Source organism: Hippocampus zosterae, chromosome 4 (assembly GCF_025434085.1).
Source record: "Hippocampus zosterae strain Florida chromosome 4, ASM2543408v3, whole genome shotgun sequence".
NCBI lineage: Eukaryota > Metazoa > Chordata > Actinopteri > Syngnathiformes > Syngnathidae > Hippocampus > Hippocampus zosterae.
This window is the reverse complement of record NC_067454.1, coordinates 1,756,335-1,773,666: the sequence shown is the minus strand read 5'-3', so window position 1 is coordinate 1,773,666 and position 17,332 is coordinate 1,756,335. Positions and strand designations below refer to the sequence as shown.

Genomic DNA, 17,332 nt, shown 5'->3' with positions numbered 1-17,332 from the left:
GCACAATCGAATGATCCCCGAGCGCTCTATCTGAAAGAGGTACACAATTGGAGATTGGACTTAAAAGTGAAAACATATTTCTTGATTTTTTTACAAAGTATTCTAGCGTTCAGGCTACTTCCTGGTTCATTTGAAAGTCATGGAATCATTTTGCTACTGATGTCAGCCAATCCTCCATGAAGTGTCTCCAGTTGCTCCTGAATGCCCCTGCTCGGCTCTTGACTGCTACTCGTAAGAGGGAGCATGTCACTCCTACTCTGGTATCTCGAGTTATTTTTATGATTATATGAATTGTTTTCAAATCTCCGAGCTCCTCCGCACCTGCCCAGTGCCTCAGGTCTGCAGAAGAGACATTATTAGAGGTACCGAAGCGGCGGCTCAGAGGGGATGCTGCCTTTTTCCGTTGCCGGTGCCTCTTTTTAAAAGGACCTCCCGCTGAACGTTAGCCAAGCCCTCTCGCTACACATCTTTAAAACTCACCTTAAAACTCATTTTTCTTCTTTGGCTACTAACTTGTTTGTCTGCATTCTACTGTCTTTGTTATTCATTTATGCTTTGTTGTTGTATGAATTATTTTTGCTCCATGTACAGCGCTTGGTTGTTTTGAAGTGCTCCAAAAACACACTTGAGTTGAGTTGGTGAAAGTATTAGCACTGGCTTGAGGTCGACACTATCTGAGAGGTGAAGATATCCTTTATTTTGTCCCACATTGGGGAAATTTACAGCCTCCAGCGGCAAGAATGTGGGTAGAAAGAAGTATTTCATGTGTTTCATTTCTTGAATTCATACCTAATTGCGATTGTATTTTGCTGTTTTTCTTCCAGAATTGACCTGCATCATACTGAGAGCTGTCACTTCACTTTTAGAGGTGGCAAAACCCGAAGAAATTGTGTTACTCTCGTGTCGGATGTTATTTGGAATGTGCGGGTGTACATCATCAAGTGTCCTGTGGTTATATCAATTCGATTCTTACAATGGCTTTAAATGAGATCATGACTCGGAAAAAAAAACCTTCGCATGCTTACGTGAACATTTTACATGGCTTTTTTTTTTTTTTTTAATCGTAGCCACACATTTACAAAACTGCATTTGGCCTTTAGAACATCTTCTTGTATGGCAAACGACCCTTTTAGACCATTTTTTCGGTGACAGCAGACGACTGATGCTCAGACTAAAATAAAAGAGAAGTTTCCTGGAAAATCTGTAGCGTCACAAAATAACAAAAGAAATCTCCGAGCATGTCTCCATGATCAGCATACGTTATCGTCACAGGCGACTCTGCAGAGAGACCAAAGCTCGCCGAGTCTTTTTGTGTGGCGTAAGATAGGGCAAAGCAAGTTTTTTTTTTTTTTATCCTCCCTGCCTGTGCCCAGCATTCCTCCATTCAACCCTCACTAAGTCTGCACAATCAAAAGTGAATCATTCCATCTAAAAAAGCCAGCCAAATGTTTTACACCTCTGCATATTATTCAGTTGCGATAAGGCTCCGGCTCACCATTCCGTGTAATGTGTTCTCTTCTTCATTTTTTTTTTTTTTTTTGTGGGGGTTGGCTGGAGGAGGGGGGGTCTTGTTCCCCGGCCCTAACAGCAACATGATTCCGTGTCTATGAGGCCAGCTGAGATGGAAAAGTGAAGGTGAGGGTATTTTAAAACTCCGACCCCCCCCCCCCCCCCGAAGATAAAACAACAGACAAGCTATATTTTACGTTTGCGTTAAATATTCCCGTGCGCGGCACCTCGATGACAGCTCATTCGCGGGCAGATTTATCACCAGCCTTATCGGCTGGCCTTGCCAGACAAAGGCGCCGGCGCACGGTGTCTCAGCCCCAGGCGCATAGACCAAGCATACTATCAATACAAAATCTGCAGTCTGTACGTTGAACCGGAGTGGCTTGACACACATCCCTCAAGCAGCTATACATCACAACTTCTTATCTAATTAGCTCCCTGAAGAGCATTAAACGTCGACTAAATTACACACATACTGTATCTCCTCCTCCCGAGGAAAATCGTCAGCCGAGAGTTGTGAAGCTACAGTGCGAGCTCTCGGTGAGCGATGGCAAACTATTAATGATGTTATACCACAGCATGTATGTTAATAATTCGACTTAACGCCAATTAATCAACAGTTTTAATCCACTGCGCCGGGGGGGAAATCCTGAATTAGAAGCAAAGAGCAAACTTCTGAGGGGGCGAAAAGGAAAGCGCTAATTCACAGCAAATCACCTGTTGCGATTTTCCAAGCCCGAATATTCGAACGGCAATCTCCAAAAAACATGAATTGAATTCAATGAAAGGAAATTCATACAAGCACATTTGCAAAGTAGCTTTCAGTTTGACTCAATTCACCAACCGAAATGTTTTGGGGGTTTTCGGGGGGAGTGAGTGAGGGGCGGGTTGAAAGTAAACGTGTTGAAGGCAATGGCCTTGAATATATGCACATAAAAGTCATCATGGTGGATTCTCCTTTTTATTTCCATGTTATTACTTACATTCATCTTGAATGCAAATCCTTGTCCATCCCCAGAAAATATGATTGACGAGGTTATTATTCCGAGGAGTGGCCTTGTTTTCTTTTACCTCGCACCAAATGTGAATTTTGCTTGATCCAAATAAACGGTCATTGAACTGCAGCGGTGGTCAGCAACATGTTGCCTGCGGCCGATTCTAAGAATAGCTCGCCGGTTACTGGACACTTGGATTTCCGAAGAATGTTACAGTGATCATTTTGAAATGAAAGTAGAAAGTCGGTTGTGTATATATATATATATATATATATATATATATATATACCATTGAAAAATAGGATAAAAAATGTAAAAGGAAATTCAGAAATGATCAAAAAGGTGTGAGTAATCACGATTAATTTTTTAGTTCATTTGAGTTAATTATGACAGTTGCATTTTTAATTAGATTAAATATTTTAATCGTTTGACAGCTCTAATATATATATATATACCATTGAAAAATAGGATAAAAAATGTAAAAGGAAATTCAGAAATGATCAAAAAGGTGTGAGTAATCACGATTAATTTTTTAGTTCATTTGAGTTAATTATGACAGTTGCATTTTTAATTAGATTAAATATTTTAATCGTTTGACAGCTCTAATATATATACACACACACACATAGATATATATATATATAATATTTTATATATATATATATATATATATATATATATATATATATATATATATATATATATATATATACATTATATATACACAGTATATATATACTGTATATATCCAGTATATTTTTCAAACCGATTGCCCTTCACATTAATCAGTAATGGTAAGTGTTTGGTGCATCTCTCTTTCAAATTCAAATAAGGTTAATCCACAAGGTCCCAAAAAAGTACCTTATGTAGTGGGCAGTGAGTGTTTCACTCAATTATGGCAAATATCAAAGGGGACATGAATAAATATGTGTTTGACGCCGCCTGATTTGACATTTTGTGTGTCGTGTTGCCGTTTCGCCCAAGGAAAAATTCACTGAGCACAAATTATCTTTCCAGGCAAAAATAAAGTAAAATTAAAAAAAAAAAAAACGCACCGCATTGGAGTGAGGGTGAAGTGCCTTGCTTCAGGGCATCCTTTAATACTTTTTTAAACTTCCCAGTCTAATTTTTGATGTCGGCTCAGGCCCGACAAACCTCTGGTCAAAGGTACAGCGATGCAACTTTGGGGCTACTTTTTTATTGTTTTGAAGTGCATGTGGGACACATGCACATATTTCTAAGTGGGCCTTGAAGACAGAAATGGAAAAGAAATCCGTCAACGGCACATCACAACCCAGTGCAGTCCAGAAGGATCATGTGCTATCATGATGGTAATAAATAAAATAAAATTTTCTCCCACTCGAAGCCATATACTATACATTTGGGGATACATTCTGAGACAGACTCACCTTTCTTTTTTATGTCCACCCAAAGGAAAAAGATGAGCGACCGAATGAGAAAGATTACACAAGGGGGAGGGAGATGTCCTGTGGGACACGAAGCACGCTGTCACTGGCGAAACGTGCATCAGTGAGAGCTTTAAAAAAAAAAAAAAAAAATAGACATCAAGGATCAACTCTTGGGCCTCCTGCAGGCTTCTGACTTATCCGGATTTTAATTCGGCGCAATAGCGTCGGGCAGATGACTCATTTTGTGGCGCTCCGAGCCAACAGTGTGTGTATAAGGCATCTGTCAGTTCTTGAAAAGATATGAGAACCAAGCATATGTAAGCATATTTAGCGAAGCCGCTCCGCTTTGTGGAGACTCCACTGGGCTGTTCGGCCTTCTTTACCCCAAATCTCATCAAAGTACTTGTTCACGTTGCCACGGTTATTGTTGCCTTTTCAACGATCCACATCAACACTTGCAGCTTGTTCCCCCCAATTCCAAGCTATTGAGGAACTAGCTTGATCTTGATTTTTGCTCCGTTTAATGATTCCTCTACAGCAGTGTTTTTGCCCACAGGGAATCTTGTTTTGCAGCCAAGAATTCAATATCGGATGAAAAAAAAAAATAAAAAGAAGAAGAATATGCACATATAAAGATATTTGTACATGTTTTCCCCCCTTCGCGGGGCCCGGTGCATTCGGGCGCCATCTCAATTCAAACCCCTACTGACTTTTGTTACTGCAAAGTGAAAACATTCATAGCGCCTCAGATACACATACTGCTATTGATTTTAATTTTTTTTTTAAAACTCTCCCCACACTGACCCGCATGACTTAGCGGTGTCACACTCGGACGGAGAAGAGATACATGGATGGGTACTTTTTATTTGGAACATTACAGTTTTGCACTGTGTCTCGGGAGTAACGTTTAGAAATGTGGACTTTTTCATGTCTTGTACAGAGATATTATGCAACATTTGGAGCGAAGGTTTCAATCAAAAGTTGGGTCATGATGGTGATGGGTGGAGTCAGAAGAAAACTGGTCTTTATAATGTCATTCTGCCTCCCACCCCAGTCTAAACATCGCATTTCGATTGCTGTTTTTATCCTGGAATACGAAATCGATCGCAAAATGCACCCATTTTTATCCGACTGAAGGGGCGGCCATTTTGTCACCCGCCGTCGACTGAAACCGACGTCACGGTGGTTCTGGTAACGACCCGTCATGGATCACCCGTCACGCGACTTTTTCAAGAGTGAACAACATGACACAACATATCCTCATCATGTATTCCTAACTAAAAGGTCTACAAAGTAACTTTTTTTCATTCATTCATCTTCCGAGCCGCTTGATCCTCATTAGGGTCGCGGGGGGTGCCGGAGCCCATCCCAGCCGTCTCCGGGCAGTAGGCGGGGGACACCCTGAATCGGTTGCCAGCCAATCGCAGGGCACACAGAGACGAACAACCATCCACGCTCACACTCACGCCTAGGGACAATTTAGAGTGTTCAATCAGCCTGCCATGCATATTTTTTGGAATGTGGGAGGAAACCGGAGCACCCGGAGAAAACCCACGCAGGCCCGGGGAGAACATGCAAACTCCACACAGGGAGGCCGGAGCTGGAATCGAACCCGGTACCTCTGCACTGTGAAGCCGACATGCTAACCACTGGACTACCGGGCCGCCCACAAAGTAACTTGTCACAGTTAAAAGGTTTTACATACTTGGCCAATAGAGAGGATTCAGATTCTGATGAAACGTTACTGACGTCAAAGCGATGTATCGCGATAAAAGTGATACTGATGTTCGATATCAATTTATGTGCATCAGAAAACTCACCCCCCCACGTGTTTGCCGGGCCAACAAAGAGAAGTTGCAGGTCCGGACGATGTCAACACTTGCAAATCTTTTTAGGCTGCGGATGCGTGCGGAGAAAGCTGCACGTCGCAAGTCCCCCCCCCCCACAGTAAATGCCTAAGAGCTCAGACAAAAAGTTGGATTCTTGTTTTGAATGTGTGCATGCAGAAGTCAGTGAATGTCGATGGCGCCGACTATTAACATTGCGAATCATTTTTAACGGCTGGTAATCGCATTGACTTCTCTTTAAATTCAAATTCATAGGAAATGATGCTGTAACGACCATCGGAGAAAAAAAAAATAAAATACAGGCAAACCGATTGGTCTCATGTCAAGGCTATACGCTGCTCAGTTCCCCAAGGGGGGCATGGCAGTTGTACAGTATCCCGGGATAGCGGCGGCGTTTTAACGCTCGCTTACAGTCTTCAATTCATTTCTTTCATCTTCCGGCGTTCACGCGCATTTTGGAAGGGAAATGCAATTTCCCATTCAATACTATGCGAGGAAATCTTGCCAAGACACTTTCCCCATCAATATTTTTTTTTACATGCACATTAAGAGAATTGTGGCCTTATTCCCCCCCCCCCAAAAAAAAAAGAAATGGTCACTGCCATTTCTTTTGTACTTTTCTCAGAAGGTAAGGCAATCTGATGAAACCCGGGGTCAGAGGTCAGGTTTCAAAAATCCAGTTTGAAAGCTCACATGGCTTTCTGAAAGTGACCCAACACGCGAGGGCAAACTCGAAAGCCGAAATTTATTTATTTTTTTTGTTGATGTATTCATCCATCCTTCCGTTTATTTCTCCTCCTCCTCCTCCTCTCCCAAATGCAGACTAAGCTGCGCTTCTGGCTTTCAAACAGAGTGAACAGATTAAGATGAGTTAGGCCCACTTTCCATAGATATGACGGTGTGGCACTTTGAAATCCCCCCCACACACCCCCCGAACACACACGCACGTGCCCACGCGCCTTCGAGAGGAAGTGTTTGTTAGGTTTTTTTTTTTGTAATTTAGGGTTGAAAGTGAATGACAAGTGAAATCCTGTCAGTGTCAACATCACTGTTCAAAGTTGATTTGTTTTCCGTATTGTTGAAATGCAAGCCGTGTGTTTGGCTACTTGGCAAAATAGAGACAAGCGTTGGTGGATTTGTCTATGTGGATTAGAACTAACGCCAAATTTGACTCAACTGTAAGTAAACCGTGATATTCAATTATGGAGGATACCGACTGCGAGATGGCTTTTCTTCCTCAATCTCCTTGAGCAGTTCCAGTGAAATAGCCCTACGCCAGCATTGAATCGGTTGTTCAGCCATAATGATCAGATACCGTACAGCCGTGTATACTACAAGGCCACTAAGTAGCGCGCCAAGCTCCACGATGGCTGAACTATTAATAAAAGTAAACATATTTCATTGACCTGCGTATGTGTCCTTGGTTGTGGATTTGTTTGTTAGTTAGCAGGCAAGCTCATGATTATGGAGAATGAAGAATACACAGGAGTCGCTAATACGAATCTGGCCCTGGGAAATTTCTAATGGTATGGTATAACCATGTTATTTTTTCATATTAACCATTATAAATTATAAATAATAGGTGTCAAAGTCAGGTCCTGGAGGGCCGCTGGCCTGCATGTTTTCCAAGTCTCCCTGTTGCAACACACCTGATTCAAATGAACAAGTTCAATGTCAGGCTTGCGCATAGTTTGCTGATGATCTGATCATTTGAATCAGCTGTGTTGAATTCAATCTTTTGAATCACCTATGCATTATATAACCAATATTTAAATTCTTTGATTTCCGCCGATTCGTCGCACAAAGAGAACCTTAAAATCGGGTGAGGGCCAAAGTGTTGAGTTATGAATCAATAAGGCGTTTTCTCTGGCGTATCAGCCAATGGTTCATTTCTTTTATGTTTCATTCGTTTTGTCTCTTTTAGGACCCCCGCTGCACAGTGAGCAGTATTGCAGTTTGTATTTGAGACCAAAGCTCGTCATGTCGCTTCACTCCAAATTCCGACTGTTGCATATCGGTTGGGCTAAACTCTAAAGGACTGTGAACACACCACACTGCAACTGAACGGAATGACTCATTCATTCATTCATTCATTCATCTTCCGAGCCGCTTGATCCTCACTAGGGTCGCGGGGGGTGCTGGAGCCTATCCCAGCTGTCTCCGGGCAGTAGGCGAGGGACACCCTGAACCGGTTGCCAGCCAATCGCAGGGCACACAGAGACGAACAACCATCCACGCTCACACTCACACCTAGGGACAATTTAGAGTGTTCAATCAGCCTGCCATGCATATTTTTGGAATGTGGGAGGAAACCGGAGCACCCGGAGAAAACCCACGCAAGCCCGGGGAGAACATGCAAACTCCACACAGGGAGGCCGGAGCTGGAATCGAACCTCTGCACTGTGAAGCCGACGTGCTAACCACTGGACTACCGGGGACTCAATCGCAACTATTTATCGATGATCAACTGAAGCAACTGTGTGACTGACTCTTTCTGAATTTTCTCTGAGTCTATAAATGAATGAATGGGTACCTACAATACTCTTCACTCTCTCTCTTGATCAACACCCGAACTAGCTTGGCGCTGGCGCCAGATTCAAATCATTTTCAAACGGTGCCACGGTACCCGCGAATGTGAGCGCTCGTTGTCCGTGGTCACATGACCTTTTCAGCTCGACAAATACCGCCTCAAATGAAGCTTCATTTTTCTCGGTCACGTGATTTTTTTTCCTCCCGCTCGACACGAACAGGCGCAGACGAGACCTCAGTTTCCCCTGGTCCCGTGACAACGTCACTGACACGCCCCTCGAAACGAAGCTTCATTTCGCACACCCACTTTCACTCGACACAATCTTTGAAGCCCCGTGAAGCAGGATTTACCAAACCTTGTATTGTTCGCCCACTAGCAAGGAACATGAGCGAGGTTTAGATATTCCCGAATCTGACTGGATTCGGCTAGCTAGCTGCAATTGCTACGTTGACTATTTATGCAAGTGTTGTTATGGAGTGAAATCTTCCTTTTAGAATGCGGGTACTTCCACCGAATGGGGAGGTCATCCTCACCGAAATGTGCCCAGACACAACCCAATTCTGGGTCCGAAATGCTTCGGGATGTGTGTTCACCCCGGAACCCCACTCAAAAAAAAAAAATCAAATGAAATAAAATAACTTTGCACAAGATCCTGTCATGTTGTTGCTCAGCCATTTTATCTAAATTGAGCGGGCGTGGACTTCACATATCTGCGCCACAGCATCGTCCGTCTTCATCCGATCAGCAAACTGACATTTTTGACCGATGTTATGCATGAAACAGTGATGGCATGGCCCCTGTTAAGAATTATATTGCACCGTTCAGTGACAGAAACAATCTCAGGAATTATTGGGTCAACAGATCTCTTTAGGAGGACATATCTGCACTTGAATAGATGAATGTATATTAAAACATATTTACATTTGCTAAGTGTGGAATTCAGACTTTTTAATTGACTGCGTGATGGGGTGAAAACCTTCCAAATCAACTTCAGTGGCGTCACTGTTGTTAGGCAACTTTCCTTCCAACAGTAAATTCCGCTAAGGAATTTCTATAAAAACACCGAACAAGTACCGGTAGTTCTAATACCTTGATCTGTTCAAGCCCGCAAAGCTTCTCTCTCAATTTCCTTCCCTTCTTTGGCGGCTGATGATGATGGGAGCCAGTTGACAATTTGTGCAGTAGCGACCTGACACGTCCCAGTTTGCGCGACCTGTCTTAGCTCATCAGAGATGGAGGGGGAAAAAAAAACTGACAGATAAGAAACAGGAAGTGAGCTCTTGGAAACATTTATTATGAAATTCTTAAGGTAGAATAGCAGTGTTCAAATAAAGCTTTCAAAAACAGGACTTGCAGTGTTCTAAATAATTGTCAAGTTTTTTTTTTGTTCTGTTTAGCTGTCCCAGCAATAAAAAAATACCAAAAAAAAAAAAACAATTGTAAAAAAAAAAAAAGGAAGCAGGGCGAATAAGACAAAAAAATGAAGTCCATTATTCGTTAACACAGCACATTAGGCAAGATTACCAGGAGTTCAATTTACATGAAACATCTCATATATACAATAAAGATTTACATTGATGAGGGTTACAGAGTCTTTTTAAGTGATGAGGCCACGTGGCACAGCAGTCAATGGCAGTCACATTTCACCTCGAACACCCACACCCCCACCCCAATCCCGCACCCCCGGCTAGCTTTGGGCATGTTTGTTTGGCAAAGCCATTCGCACAACTATTAGCCTGGACACTGGCGCAAGCGAGTGAGCGAGCTCGCACGTCACATGTAACAACAAGTGAATGACAAAGACGTGTCTCCCTCTGGGTTTGTCATGTCAAGACATACAAGCAATGCTTTGCCCATCTTTTACACTCGCATTCCCCGGAAGGGAAGTGGGCACTGAACACAAAGCACTCCCCCATCTGTCACAAATGATCAGAACACGAAAAAAAAAAAAAAAAATAAGGTGACCATGCCATCCATGATTTAACATTGCTAGTAACAGCAGTGACCTCGATAAAAGTTGGGTGAAAGGTTCGTTGGAAGGGGAGAGGGGCGTGGGGGGGGGGAGTTGGGCACAGGTGCATGGTGAAAAGGAGGGGGAGGGCATTCACACCACGGTGTACCATGAAAACTTTTTGTTAGACAAGCAAGAAGTCAAGAAACATTTTCTTCCACCCTCTACTCTTATGTTACATATGCTGTCGAAATCTGAAGTGGTGTAGACATGTTTTTGTTTTATTTCCTTTTAAGCCTCACCACGTCAGCTTGATCGATTGCAGTCAAGAAACGGGCAATGTCATCCGGATTAGTGAAAAACGGGACGATGACTGGAGTGATGACAGTGCCACAAAAGGCAAAATAATGTTGTTGTTGTTGTTGTTGGGGGAGGGGCGTTTTCTTGTGTTTTGGGAACGTGCAGAACATGAATATCCTATAGTGACTCTTGGGATGATTGATCATCGGTCAATTTGCTCTGAGAATTTGCAGAGATAGACGATGTTTACTTCTAAGATGAATGGCTTGTCAGCCAAAAGTGTCAGACAAACAAACAAATGATAGACAGAGAAAAATCGCATATGCGCACACGCTTGTGTGCATACACACGCACACACACACTTGCATGCATGTACGCACGCACGCACACACACACTTCCGCGTTCTTTGATATGATGCTTGCCATTATCAAAACAGATTTTTATATATGATGCCAAATTTAAGGATGTGGGTGGAAAATACACTCACAGGAATACAAATGTACACACACAAAAAAAAAAATTCCTGGTAATTTGCCATCATCTGTGTTTTGAGTACTCAGCTCCAGAAAAAAAAAAATATATATATATATATATATATATATATATATATATGTTTTTAAGATTATATATATATATACTGTATGTATATATAATCTTAAAAACAAATATATATATATATATATATTTTTTTTAAAGATTTATATATATATATATATATATATATATATATATATATATATAATCTTAAAAACATATATATATATATATATATATATATATATATAATTTTTTTTTGTTTGGTTTAACAGAAGAAAAGAAAACCAAATAAGTCACAGCCCAGCAGGTTTACAGAAGACAACGTTGATGTATTTGTTGTTTGGGCAGACCAAACTGGATGGCCTCAAGGCTCTCCTCTGTGACTGCTAACGTCCAATAGAGTTGTTGGATGTATTGGACATGATCATTTCTTGAGGAAAGTTATTTGCAAGAACAAGAATTACATGAATGATGTATGGTGTGTTTGTGCTTTTTGGGTCGCACCGAATTGGCGTATCGCAGAGCCACATTTTCCTTATTTTTCATTCTTCAAACAATATTTGCTCACTGATATGCTGATGGAGTGCGTTCACATCAATGAGACCTTGTTTCTTATGACTTACAGCTTGGACGTTGCGAAATATGCCTCCACTGCTTAATCAGCACAAATTTTGTGTTGAATTTACTCAGGTTGATTTCATCAAAGTGATTGCACAAAATAAAATGTTCAGGATGTCGGTAGATTTTTCAAGTAGGAATATAGTCTCCTGAAAAAAAATGAATCTGGACCCAGATGATTTTGTTTAGTGCGACCACTTCACAAAATAACCCCCCCCCCTCCCAAAAAAATGTTCTTTTTTTCCAGTGTGGACACAAGTGCCCTTTGCATGTACAATACAAGAACATGCTGAATGATGGCATTCAACAACCATGGCTGTTTTCTCTCCCACTTCGTCAGTCACACTTGCCAACATCGCTGTCAGAAAAGCCAAGTTGACAGCAACAGACATTCCCCCCCCAGGTGCCACATTGTCATAGTCCATTAATCTGCCTCAACTTCCAAGCTTCCATCAACCCTCATATATGTACCACTAATTCCTTTATGAATGTGCCAAATGAACCTGCACAAGAAAGATGACCCTTCCAAAGTTCAATTATGCCACCCTGTAATAACTCTTTTTTTTTTTTTTTGTCGTGTAGGCTGTCATGAGACAAAAAGACAACGCTATTTCTGCTGCTGAGTCTGCCTATTCATCAAACAAAAAGACAAGGTTTTTGAAGGGAGCCTGCGGTCAATAATCATTTTTTTTTCTACATATTTTTGTTTTGTTTCTGTCCTTCCTATACACTTGGAGTGAATTAGATTAGTATACACGCCACTCAGTGCTTTAAGTGGGCCGGTACGCACTAATGCAAAGGCTAACTTCAAAATAAAAGCTTACTACGTAAATCATGGACGCCGATGCAGTAGCCTTTTATTTTGAAGTTGAGCCAGTTGGGCCTCGTTAGTGTGCTGGCGAAACTTTTTGCCCTTTCTCATCACAGTTCCATTGCAATGACCTCGTGACTACCAACGTCACCCCATTGCTGATTTAAGACGCTAAGAAACCACAAGTTAATAATGTCACCATTGTATGAGTCGGAACAAGTCTCTGGCGTCAGCGGCTCAAGGCGTGAGGTGCGTTCAAATGCAGTCCGGAAATTTCAGCCCATACAGAAAAAAATATATTATATATATATATATATATATATATATATATATATATATATATATATATATATATATATATATATATATATATATATATATATATATATATATATATATATATATATATATATATATATATATATATCAATTCAATTCAATTCAATTGTATTTATAGAGCACTTTCGAACAGCCATCGCTGCATACAAAGTGCTGTACATGGAGCAATTTAACATATACAATAAACAGTAAAACAAATCTGTAACAAAGACGGTAGAAAGCACCGAACAGTAAAACCAAGAACAAATCTATTCTTTCTATCTTTCATTCATTCATTCATTCATCTTCCGAGCCGCTTGATCCTCACTAGGGTCGCGGGGGTTGCTGGAGCCTATCCCAGCTGTCTCCGGGCAGTAGGCGGGGGACACCCTGAATCGGTTGCCAGCCAATCGCAGGGCACACAGAGACGAACAACCATTCACACTCACACTCACACCTAGGGACAATTTAGTGTTCAATCAGCCTGCCATGCATATTTTTGGAATGTGGGAGGAAACCGGAGCACCCGGAGAAAACCCACGCAGGCCCGGGGAGAACATGCAAACTCCACACAGGGAGGCCGGAGCTGGAATCGAACCCGGTACCTCTGCACTGTGAAGCCGACGTGCTAACCACTGGACTACCGGGCCGCCTATTTCTATAATTTCTTTTCTATAATTCAGTATTTATTTGTTTAGTAACTTGATGATCTGCTGCTGCCCATCGTTTAATCTACCTGGCAACAGTCGAATAAGGGGAGTAGACACACTTATTTTTTTTTAAGGGCTGACTCCGCCTACTTCCAGTCAACTAATGCTACGGCTAATGACTCTGGGAATACATCACTCGCCATCAGATACGATACAGCGGAAGTTCCTGGCCAAACAGTTCCAAAGGGAGTTCCTCTAAAATGTTCTTTTTGCGGCGGTATGATTTGCACATCAGTGTGAACAATGTTTGAAGACTGAACCGTCGGTCCGTGCTCGAAAGTGCATGCGCGTTTGCTGCCGCATTGAAAACAAATCAAAAAAATGGCCCGTCGGCGCTATGCGGTCACATCGCTGTGAATCCCATATAAGGCTGGTAATTGTGCACCCACATACTGAGTATTGTCACATTACCATAACAAAGTGAGTGAGGGGAGAAAATGGACTCATCTCACAGGCACGGGCCTCTCGCATAATATTTTCACATTCACTATGGAAATTATCTAAAGGTGAAGAACGAAGGCTGATGTAAAAGTGCAAAATTCCTACTCTCGTATCTGGCTTATATACTTGATGTATGAACATTGACAAATCACGGGCAAGGATTGTGATCAGTTTAGCCCGGCGCCGAATAAATAGACGCCATCTCACGGACTACTTAGTAGCTCGCCACACTCGGGGAAATCATATTAATGTGTGCTCAACGCGAGCCTTGGGATCTCATGTAGGGTGTGCTGTTAACGCATAGCCACCGGGTAGGCGTTACGCTCGTGAACCATACCTGTGTCTCGCCTTTAGATGAGATTAGATTCCATGTTCTTGTCAGTATATCAGACAGATAGCACTCAGTGAAATGTTCAATAGTGGGAGTGGGCAGGGGGGCGGGGGGGGGGGGTAACTGATGCTGAAAGAGCAGCATTATTATGCTTGTTTTCTTGGATGCTTTCGTGTCGCCGCGTGAAAGTAGGACAGCGTGTTTATGCTTTTTTACTCACTGTTGTTTCCGCTTACGTCGGTCCCTGGAGGATAAATAATCAGTGTAAAAAGACAGACGAGGCAAGGATTGCGCCCATTGTTATCAGCGGGCTGGAGGTCTCTCAAAAGCCACGCCGAGTGATGATGCCACTTAAAATGGCTTCTATTTCGCTTTCCTAATGTTGTCTATTCAAAGAAGAGGGAAGATACCGCCGGTGGATTTTTCATGCTTTGCTTGCAGCCGCTCCCGACCTTTCTCCCCCTCTCTCCGTCTACTTGTTAATCAATTTGCTTTCAATTTTCTTATTTATTGATTGATACCGATGCTGCATAGAAGTGACTCCCGAGGGATGAAACAGAATGGCTTTCAATCCGGGAGGGGGGGGGGGAATCAATTCAAAGGCTATTCCCCAAAGCTTTAGCCATGTCTTTGCCTTTAACGTCCTTGTTCGCTTAGTTGCTTATTTCACATCCACATCAAACAAGAGGAGGTGATTGATGATGTTAGTTACTCATGAGGAAACAATGTAAAGACTGAATTCCCCTTTCGCGCAGTTTGCCACAATGGCGCTTCATGTTGCAATTTAATACCAGGATGACATTTTACTGTTCAAACTAAGGAAGAGTGACTGTGTGAATGTATTCATTGCATATTGGCCAAACATTGACATGATGGTACAATGATGGTAAAAAAAAAAAAAAAAAAAACATTCGGGTTCAAGAAGAGTATTGAAATGACACCCTTCCTCCCAGGGCTGTCGAAACATTTTACCACACTCAATAACTGCCATTCATTCATTCATTCATTCATTCATTCATTCATCTTCCTAACCGCTTGATCCTCACTAGGGTCGCGGGGGGTGCTGGAGCCTATCCCAGCTGTCTCCGGGCAGTAGGCGGGGGACACCCTGAATCGGTTGCCAGCCAATCGCAGGGCACACAGAGACGAACAACCATCCACGCTCACACTCACACCTAAGGATAATTTAGAGTGTTCAATCAGCCTGCCATGCATATTTTTGGAACGTGGGAGGAAACCGGAGCACCCGGAGAAAACCCACGCAGGCCCGGGGAGAACATGCAAACTCCACACAGGGAGTCCGGAGCTGGAATCGAACCCGGTACCTCTGCACTGTGAAGCCGACGTGCTAACCACTGGACTACCGGGCCGCCCTCAATAACTGCCATTTAACCTCAAATATGAAAACCTCAGGGAGAGAACGCGGAATTGATATGACGGTAAAGCAAGCGGCTATTTTGAAGGCGACAAGGTATTAGCTTGCTATTCCGTACAAGGTCGGCGGTAAAAAATGAATTCTTCAATCCAGCTTTCAATCTGAGGTCAGTTTTGACTCTGTGGATGAAAGAAGGTTTTCGTTTAAGACCTTCCGTGAGCATGACAAAACAGAATCAACCAAATTGCTGAAATTATTGGCAACAGGTGGCGCTGAAGTGCCTGCATTCGCGCTGTAGGTGGCACGACATAAAAGACAGCGCACGGTGTGCTCCTTTTGATCAAATGTGAGAAATATTGATCCCAAAAAGTAATTCAGAAAGTGCGGCATGACTGAAAGAATCAATGGAGATGCTTTTCATTCATTCATTCATCTTCCGAGCCGCTTGATCCTCACTAGGGTCGCGGGGGGTGCTGGAGCCCATCCCAGCCGTCTTCGGGCAGTAGGCGGTGGACACCCTGAATCGGTCGCCAGCCAATCGCAGGGCACACAGAAACGAACAACCATCCACACTCACACTCACACCTAGGGACAATTTAGAGCGTCCAATCAGCCTGCCATGCATGTTTTTGGAATGTGGGAGGAAACCGGAGCACCCGGAGAAAACCCACGCAGGCCCGGGGAGAACATGCAAACTCCACACAGGGAGGCCGGAGCTGGAATCGAACCCGGTACCTCTGCACTGTGAAGCCGACGTGCCAACCACTGGACTACCGGGCCGCCCGAGATGCTTTTTTTATTTGATTTTTTTTTTTTTACTATATAGTGTCATATCGCATGTGCCATCGCGGTTGTCACACCCATGTCATCACCTTGTCTCGTCCCCCGCCGCCGCCGCCGCCGCCCGCCACCAGCCACGCGCTCACACTTACAAGTGTCGGGGGAAACCGAATGGCTTTTTCGGACAGCTATGCCCGAAAAGGCATGAAATACTCGTCCAAAAGCAATGACCCGGAGGTGCGGATCGACGTCGAGTCTGGCGCGGCATCACCCCAGTAATTCCTCGTCCTCTCCTGGCCAGACCTTCTCACTCTCATCTCTACCTGCCGTTATCAATCTCGCCCGTGCAGCCTCAGCATCATTAGAAGAGAGTATTTCACAAAGAACGCCAACATGGATTTCGCTGCTTTCTTTTTCCTGCCTTGCATGGACCACTGCGGTCTGGCGGCGCGCCAGGTGCCGCCATGCGGCTCAACGTTGCCCCCTGAAGGTTCAGTACCACCACCAGTCAAGTCTGAGCCAGTAACAACTCTCTCACTCGGCCCTCCCTCTGTCCTCGTTCTCACCCACCCCTCTCCCCCCCTGCGCCCACCCACCCCCCACCTCTGCTGCTCCCTTTATTTGTCCATGTGTGCTAGATTGTAACTGTTTGTGGTGTAGTGGGGCTTTATTAGCAGAAAAATTAATAAGGCTTTGATGCCACCCCCCCACTTCCGCCAAAAGCAGCATGGATTATGGTTAAATTTGAGGCTCATTATTGGCTAATCCTTTTTGAATTGGATGTGTATCAAGTCCCAGACAAGCCTCACTCAGTTTGTTCGTGTGCTTTCCAGAAGGAAGAATGTAATTCTTCAGGCTTTGACGACGCG

General features: G+C 43.2%; 1 protein-coding gene across 7 annotated transcripts in view; it reads right to left on the bottom strand.

Annotated features, from left to right (window-relative positions):
• Positions 1-17,332, bottom strand: part of LOC127599008 (protocadherin-9) — a 174,901-nt gene that overhangs the window by 152,232 nt on the left and 5,337 nt on the right. The window lies entirely within an intron of this gene.